Raw genomic sequence first — 9,113 nt, 5'->3', positions numbered from 1 at the left:
AGCTTGATCCCTTGCCCCCTTAGCATGCACACATTTCCTCCATCACCTCCCTCTGAATGGAGAGGAGTAAGTTGATGTGTAGTGGTTTCCAGCTTTGGAGTGTCTCTCAGGCCACAGGAAAAGCAATGGTGGGAATCCTTTTCTACAACAAAGGAAGTCCAGAGAATGGAATGGACTTACACTTCTTCCTGCAGTTATTGCAGTTTTCAAATACTTAGCCAAAGTGAAACCTTTTCCATGATGGTACATAGACTATTTCAGCTCAAATGTGATAGAAAGCAGTTCCTCTGAAGGGTATAGTCAGTGCTGCACAAAAGATGTGGATCATGAAGGAGAGAGAAAGCTCAAAGTAGTCTCTGTTTCTGAAGTCAGTTCACAAGGTAGAGTTAAACATAGATGTTATGAAGCCCCTTGCCATAGACAATAGACACTGTTTGGGACACTGTTGGGAGAAGAAGAGGGAGAAGAAGAAGCAGTAGCTGCAAACTTCTCTGCCCTCTGTTGTGGCAACATAACATTTGGGAAGAGAAAAATGAATCTGGAAAATGAGCTGAACTATTGCTGTGGACCAGCAAGCCTGGATTCTGCATAGAATTCAAGTACATATTCAAAGTGTCTACACATTGTGCGTATATAGTTTAAGAAAATCCTTAAGATAATGCAAAATACTCTGAGGCTTACAATAACACAAGCTGTCAAAAAAATAGCTGTATTCTCAGAAGAAATATTCTATGTGCACAGGCAGAAAATTTGTGGTACTAAGAAGTCTTCTTAAACAAACAGCCATTAATGGGACAAACCTATTAAAATAATTCTTTTTCCATGCACAAAGGTTATGGGTTTAATAGATTTTTCTGTATTAGCATAGACCTGTTCTTTCACTTTCTGTGGCTAATCTTGAAGAAACACACATTAACATACTGTATTTTTCTGCTGTATTAATGAACATTACAACTAAGACAGTATTACACTCATTATAAACCTAATAACTAACATATGATCACAAAGAATTATTATGTTAACACTTTCCTGCAGAGATGTGAAATGAGTAACACTTCTTGTTGGATGATTACCGAAAAGAATTTTGCTTACTAAGAAAGGGGAACCTTGTAAAATCTTTTCTTTCTCATTGCTTTGAACATACCTGACATCTTGTATCCATAACGTTATACTGCTCTGCATGTTCTCAACATGTTGAAGAATCAGGGCTAAGGTATTAAAATGAGAAGATTATCTACCTATTTTCAATCAAAAAAAAAAAAAAAATCAGACTAAACTACGGAGGTGAATGAAAGATCTCATGGAATCAATGAATGTTTGCAAAATTTGAAGAAACAGGTCAGCATGCTTTCCAATAATTTATATGTCAAAACTGCGAGAATGTCTTAAAAATTAATTGGTCAATTTATGTTTCTTCAGAGGCCAGTTTTATGCAAAATTAACTGTTAGAATATATTGAGGTGGTCATGGTTGCCTAGAGCTTGTTCTGTACTTTTTATAATAAGCTTTGTCAGACCCAACCTGAGACTAATACACCTCTACTCTCTTCACCATAGGCTTACAGTAATATCATCAGTTGGGCTGTCAGATACATCTTCATTGGTTAGATAAAAATGCTTTGCAGTTCAAATACTCCACTTGCATTCCTGGTACTCATGGTACTTGTTGACTATCTTAAATAGCTGTTGTCACTTCATTCCTGCTTCTGGTATCTTCTTGTCATCTGTATCTTTTCTTTTTGCTCCTCCCTTTCTTTTTCCATGAACATACTTATGTACGTTCCATATCAGTAGACTCTAAATAGTATCAGTGGCTGTTGGTGACCTTGTGTTGACAGCAAAATTCACAGTTTTGCTCTTTTTTACCACCTGGCAGCAGGAATCAGGGGAAATACTCTTCCCTCACCCTAAATGTTTATTTTTACTTGCTCCATTATCATCCTGCAAAAAACGAACACGCATGGCTCCTATTGCACCTTCCTGATTTTCTTGTTTTACAAATCAGTCTCAGTGCCGCTCTTTAGCCTTATTTTTTAATACATGATACACCCATTCTCTTTATGCTCTCCAAACCCACCTAGTGAGTTTCAGTGAGTTTCAGTGAGCCTCCACTTAACTAGTTTCCAGCTAGTTTATAGAGAATTAAGCAATGAAGGAAGAGGAAAAACAGAAATGGTGCAATCAATGCAAATTACCTGCTTTCAGAGTGTCTCCACATACCTTGCTGCATTTGGATGACTTAGGTCTATTTCCCAGCTTTAAATCACTGAAAGTGTGACTCGGGAAAATGTCAGGATTGCAGAAATGGAAGAGCACTTGTGTAACTTTTCTGGGAATTATTAGACTGGCACAAGAATTAACATCAGAATAGCACAGAGAATATCATTACATCTTACCTCAGGCCCACACATGACAGCTGTCTTAAGCAGATGACATACTACTGATAATGACCCATCAAAGGAAGATCCCAAAGGTTATCTATACCTATTCACTAATGCCAAAACTGGCTAAGGCATGGTTTTATAGCAATATCTAGGCAGTAGTATAGCTATTTTTTTTTATCAGTGGCAGCAACTCATGTCTTGGTGAACTGGAAGCGAAGTTGAATTTTGTTCCAGTGCTTTGGCAACTTTTATCTTTGGTGTATATTACGTATTTTATGATACATTGTTGTCATCAATGAACAGAAGCCTGTTTCTCTGATGTTATTATAGGCATATGATGATATTCCAAGTAATTCTGAAAAATATTCCTGTATCTGTCACACTAGAAGAAGTCTGTCAGTCATCACTGCTCACAGATTCAGGTTCTTGTCCCTTTCCAGTTTACTTTATTCTGAGTATTTCTTATTGTTATTATAAGGTGCAGTGCCACAAAGAGGATGTTACAAGGTGAAAAGAGCCAACAGAATCTTTTTTTCTGAAGAAAATTTAACAATCTTTGTGGAAATAAGAAAGTTACTCACCCCTCCTGGCATCTCTGCCCTATTCAAACAGCTTGCCTCATTTGCAAGTAGGCAAGACACCATTCGAATACATAGCAAGTGATGTTAGCAGCCAATAAACATCTTTCAGTACTGAGCACTGAAATACCAACAGGGAATAGACAAATGGATGTCTTTTTCTAGGTTACACATGAGTGGTTAGTGGAATGTGCCACTGCCGCTGCAGTAGGTCACAACTGGAATCACTTCAAAAAAGTTTGAAAGCTTCCACAATTGTGTCAGTTGTATTTGCCCAATAGAACAGCGAAGTAAAATGGAGACAAGAGCAGGAGAGGGAAGAAAATGCACTTACTGTGTTTCTCTTTTGAATCTACTTGTGAAGGACAACACAAGTATGCCTGTTCCAACCAGATTCTGAAAGTCAGCAGTGTAGGGGGAAAAAAGAACTGGAAGAAGATGGATGGAGATCAGCACAGGTCAGCACAGCCTTGTCCTGCATGCACAGGAAAGGTTTGTGTGTGGTGGTTGGAATATGTAGACATTGCTCACATATGGCCCTCACCCACCCCTTTCACATTTCCAGAAAGTACCTTTCCCATATACCATTTCCATTCACAAATCTGAAAGGGCTACCACGGACTATTTTAATCCCAGCTACTCCCCCAAAATCTCTGCAATTAATTCAATTCCACTTTTCATTGAGATTACACTTTTGAGCTGCCTAAAAAAATATATGGTTTTCAAAATGTATGCTTTATTCTGATATATAACATCTCTTAAAACAAGTTACTCATGGCTTTTTAAAGACCTGGAGAGCTCAATGAAAAGATCTTTCTTTAAAATTTCTTTGTTAATGCTCCTGTCCTGAATCCTTCCCAACATACTGCTATCTACTGTGCCTGTTTTTGTAATACCCAACCTGACCCTCCCTTGACACAGCTCTGTACCATTCTCTTGGTCCAGTCTTGGTCACCAGAGAGTACAGATTGGAACCTGCCTTCATGAGGAGCTGTAGGTCACCATGAGGCCTTTCCTCACTTCCCTCCACTCTTAGTTAAACAAACTGAGAGACCTCAGCCACTCCTCATGTATCTTGCCTTGACATGAGTTATCTGCTACAGCTACATTTCAGTCCTCACTGATGGGCCAAATCCAGCACGACCAATGTCCTCCAGGGATTATAGATCTAGCTGTAGTCCCATCCATATTAGCATCCTCCACATAATACTGCCCATATCAGAATGATATAATTTCACAGTCCAGCCCTTGAGAAAAGATGACAAGCAAGTACATGTGAGTTAATTTAACTGCAGAAAAAAACCTCAGAATTAATAATCAAATAAGCTATCTGAAAAGTAAAAAGGAAATAACTACCAGTCAGCATAGATGTATTAAGAATAAATCATGCCAAACCAGTCTAATTTCCTTTTGTGAAAGAGCAATAGTACATGTGGATAGGGAGAAGAAGTCAGTGTTCTGTGTATTGACTTTAAAAAGGCTTCGGCAAACTTTTATGGGGCTTTTTCATGGATTCACTAAGAGAATACTCTACAAAATATCTGGAAGAAGTGGCTATAAAATTATTTTTAAAACCTCACTCAAGGAATTTCACCAGTGTTGTATCATACCTCAGAATGGAAGAAGAGGAGCCCAAAGGGTGCTGCTCTGAATCTAATATCTTAAAACATTTCCAGTAGTGTTTTGGACCCTAAATGTTTTCATGATCTGCTGTTCACATAAACAATACAGCTATTTCAAGTGCATTAAAAAACAGGACTGGAATTCATAACTTGAAAGAAATCAAGATAAAGGCACATGAGAAGACAATCACCTGCACATAAAGGAGAAAAGCTAGTTGATAGCTTTTCAGAAAAGGTCACAGAAGTCACAAGCCAAAACCAAGTAAAATTATGTCCTGTTGTAAAAAAGTCAAGAAATATAGAGGCAGGAATAAATGGAAACAAGTTAGTACCTGCAAGGTGCTTGATGCAGTCCGGTTCTACTGATGCTTGTTAAGACTGCAATTACAGGCCAACCCTGCAGCCAGACAGACTTTAGTTTTGCAGAGCATTCTTTAAGAATTATAGGGCAATAGCAAAAATCATGGGAGAACTGTAACACTGATGTGAGATTTGAAAACTTAATCTATTAAGAGAAAATTAAGAACTGGGAACATTTATTTATGGAAGAAAATAAGCAAATGAGAATAAGAATCATCAGATATACTAAAGGCCATTGTAAGGAGGAATGAAATAAAGTAAGGTAAGGCATACATGACAAAAAAAAAAAAAAACAACAAGATTAAAATAAAACAGAGAGACTCAAGCCAAATATTAAGAAAAACTTCTTGATGTTAAAGATGGCTAAGGAAATATAGGGCTAAGGAAACTGTGGAATATCCCCTGTTGCAAATCTTCACAAAGAGGTTAGACTCGTCTGTTAATAATTGTATACTGGCAGACTTCTTGATGTTGCTGCCTGTCCTAATTCCTATTTCTGTATTTCAAAGCAAGTTATCACAAAACTAAAGCCACCTCTTGCCAGTGCCACATTATGGGAATCAGTGCTGCAGAAGCATAGATGTGACTTAAGAAGGCAATCATACTATTATAATGCATGAAATCATAGATTCCTAGGATGGAGTGGGATGGACCTGAACAGTCTGCTTCATCCCTATTGCCTGCAAATAACAGGTTTGCATCTCAAATGCAGTAAAGACGTGCATGAAAGCTCTGGCCTGAGGAGGGTAGCTGCTGAATACAGAAAAGTCCTGCAAGTTATTCTCCAGATTCCAAGACAATGGGATTTGTGTTAATAAATAGTCTCAATACATTTGAAAATTTACTCAAGATATTGTAGTGAGACACAAATCATTTTTGGGCCTTGCATTTAAACACTATGTGAGTTAATGCAAATTTATCCACTCCATACTGAAATACACTCCGCTGTTAAGTGTACATACTTTGCAAGTAAAGCCTTTGTTTGATGTATAATTCCATTCCTAAGTGTGCCAGTTTTCCAGACTGCACATTCACCTAGACTAGTTGCATACATGCATGAAATTCAGCTTGGTGCAGTTTATGTTGAACAGTGTTTTACTATGCAAGTTGTCTCACTGCAGATCCCTTTGCATTTGCAGAGCAAGATAATGGGATTATGTTCAGGTTTGGTACAGTAATTTTTGACATTAATACAATGTTTTTAAAAGTGCATAAGCTATGGAAGAGATTGCCGTAAGAAAACTACTTTTCATGGTGACAGTGCCTTAGAAATCTAACAGTATAATCATTTACTGCTGCTATAATTCTACAAGCAAAAGAAAAAAAATCAGAAATCTAGAGTGGAAGATTTGATTTGAAGATCCACCTCACTGACTATCTAATTCATTCCTAATGATATAATTATTGGTGAACAGTAAATGCAATTCAGAAGGTCAAAATTCTAATATTAGTCACTAGATTTTATAATCAAAGTTCTACTTCACTTGCAGTTCTTCTGCCATGATTGTCAAAAAAGAAGAAACTATGGCTTGTGTTAAATGTGGTGGTAGAAGGCATTTGTACAAGCTGAATGTTTATAACTCAGTTCTAGCTATAAATTAGTCCTAAATTAAAATATTTTCATATCCTTGTCCTAAAAACTCATAAACAGAAATAAAGCCAAGCCACAGATGGATTAATTACTGCATTATCTTTCTCGTGAAAAATAAGTTCTCAATATCTTACTGCATTATTTGTGCTTAAACAATCAATATTTTACTGTCTTACCATATTTAACTGTACAAGTACATCTAAATATCTTTTTTGAGAAATTCTAGTACAATACTGTGAGCATAACTCATGATCACATTCAGGTGAATTAATGATTCCCTGAAATACACCATGCATATGAAGTCATATTTCATCTGCATCTATTTCTCTTATTCATTACCTAATCTTTCAAATCCCAGATCTTTCTTCTGCTCCTTATGAATTTAAACAAAGCATGTTCCAGTGGCTTCTTTCACAGCAAGGGAATAAATGTGTACATTTACCCTATTGTAGACAGTTGAGGAAAGCCAGCATTACCTTTTTCTAAAAGTTTGCCACCTTTAGGCTCAACGCTTTATTAATCAGATCTATACCTACATTTACCAAAATGGCTTTTAAAAGGTTTAGAAAATTAGTTACTGAGCTGCCATTGATTTATATGGTGCAAGGTCTTGCATTACAAGACACAGCTGCCCAATCCACAGCCCCATTCTCTTCTTTTCACGTTGGAACATTATTTACCAACTCCAGATTCCTTCCAGGTTTCTTTTGAGTTGAACTGGAGATATCTGGTGAGGCAATAATGCAATGCAAGATAGCAGAAAAAGCCCATATTTTAGTAGAACACATACATTATTTTATTTGAGAATAAATTTTGATCAACACTTAGTATTTTTATATGCATAATCTTAAAGTTTGCAAGTGTATCCTCAAAGCTATTCAAAATCAGACTTGCTAAACATGTACATATAAGCGATTGCCCAGCACGGACACTATGATTTTTTATATGAACAACTTATGAAAAACAGAAGAAAATGTAGATACAGATTAAACTTCCATTGGAAGACCTAATGATACGTTATGTCCCTCAATACAAAGAGCCCTTCAATACTATATTAAGGTCCTAGTTCAGAAAAGGTTGCACGCACAAGCTTATCTCTAAACAGGTGACCAAGTTTCAACAATGTCAGGATGCAGCAACCCACTCAAGCCAATGGTCTGACAGGTGTTTTTCTCAGTTATGCTGGTGTGATGAATCAGCTTTCAGCACTAGCAGCCTGAGTCCAGGTTGATCTCACTGAAACCTGCTACCACCCTGAAAAGAATAAAAAGCATCACCTTATGTCACTCTTTGCCTTTGATGAAGTTAAGCTGAGTACACATCATGTTTTTCTGTAAATACATTGCTTATTTTTGCACTATGTTCAATTGAAGAGTAACATTGTCTTTTAAAGTAGTATCATTTTGCAAATGTCACTGTAATTTTCCCCAAAGTATCACCCATTAGTTATAAAATATACAAATGAAAAGGATTTTTAAATTGGCAAGGAGGTAGAGGAATAAGAAATAATGCACTAATAGTTCAGGTGGTATAAAATATATTGATTTTTGACAATCTTTCAAGAAGAAAAGAGAGCCAGAAAGAAGTGATCACTTGAGCTTCTTGCACATTTTTATACAGAACTATAAGGGCAAATCTATCAGTAGGTATTAAAGCATTTCTAAGAGTAATTGCAAGCAAGGACCCACTGTAGTGTATATGCATACATAAATATTTATATTTGTATGTATATAAATGAATAAGAAAAATGAGACAGTTTGGCATTTAGGGCTCTTCACCTACAACAGCAACTTACATTACAAGGTTTGGGATCACTTTCGGTCTGTAAGTCCTAATGTTACAGAACTGTATGTCCAAAACCAGAGCGTTATTAGGAAGCCCAGACCAGATTTTACTAACTTTACATCTGAATTTTTTCGTTATCTGATTAGGGAGCTACAGGAAAGAAGAGGACATACTCTTTAGCAGGGCCTGTGGTGATAGAACAAGGGAAGATGGTTTCAAGCTCAAAGAGGGTAGATTTAAGTTAGATATAAGGAAAAAAAATCTTTTACATAGAGGATAATGAGTCACTGGAATGGGCTGCCCAGAGACATGGTTGATGCCCTGTCCCTGGAGGCTTTCAAGATGAGACAGAATAAGGTCCTGGGCAAACTGATCTAGCTGTGGTGTCCCTTCGCATTGCAGGGGAGTTGTACTAGATGATCTTCCTTCAGAGATCTCTTCCAATTCTAAGGATCCTGTGATTCTATGATTGGATTTGGTCTCTATTTTCATGGAAGAAGTTTTCATGGAAAAACTGGACCGTATTTTTATCCACTTTTATCAGTTAACCCAAAGGTGAAAAAAGAATTATGACCAGTACTAGTCACAAATGTAGGCATCGCTACCTATTCAGAATATTGTTACGCAGCCTTTTTTTCTTAAAACCTTTAGAAAATATTCTTAAGTTCTGTTGCCAAAACTCTCATTCTAATTTTTTAGTGGATTTTCTTTTTCTTTGACATCTGAATGGCTGTCATTCACTCATTCTTCACTGTTGTCACTCTTACTGTAGATACAAACTTTTGCATGAGTAA

Source organism: Lagopus muta, chromosome 7 (assembly GCF_023343835.1).
Source record: "Lagopus muta isolate bLagMut1 chromosome 7, bLagMut1 primary, whole genome shotgun sequence".
NCBI classification, from domain to species: Eukaryota; Metazoa; Chordata; class Aves; order Galliformes; family Phasianidae; genus Lagopus; species Lagopus muta.
The sequence above is the reverse complement of the archived record's forward strand: the minus strand, read 5'-3'. Positions refer to the sequence as shown.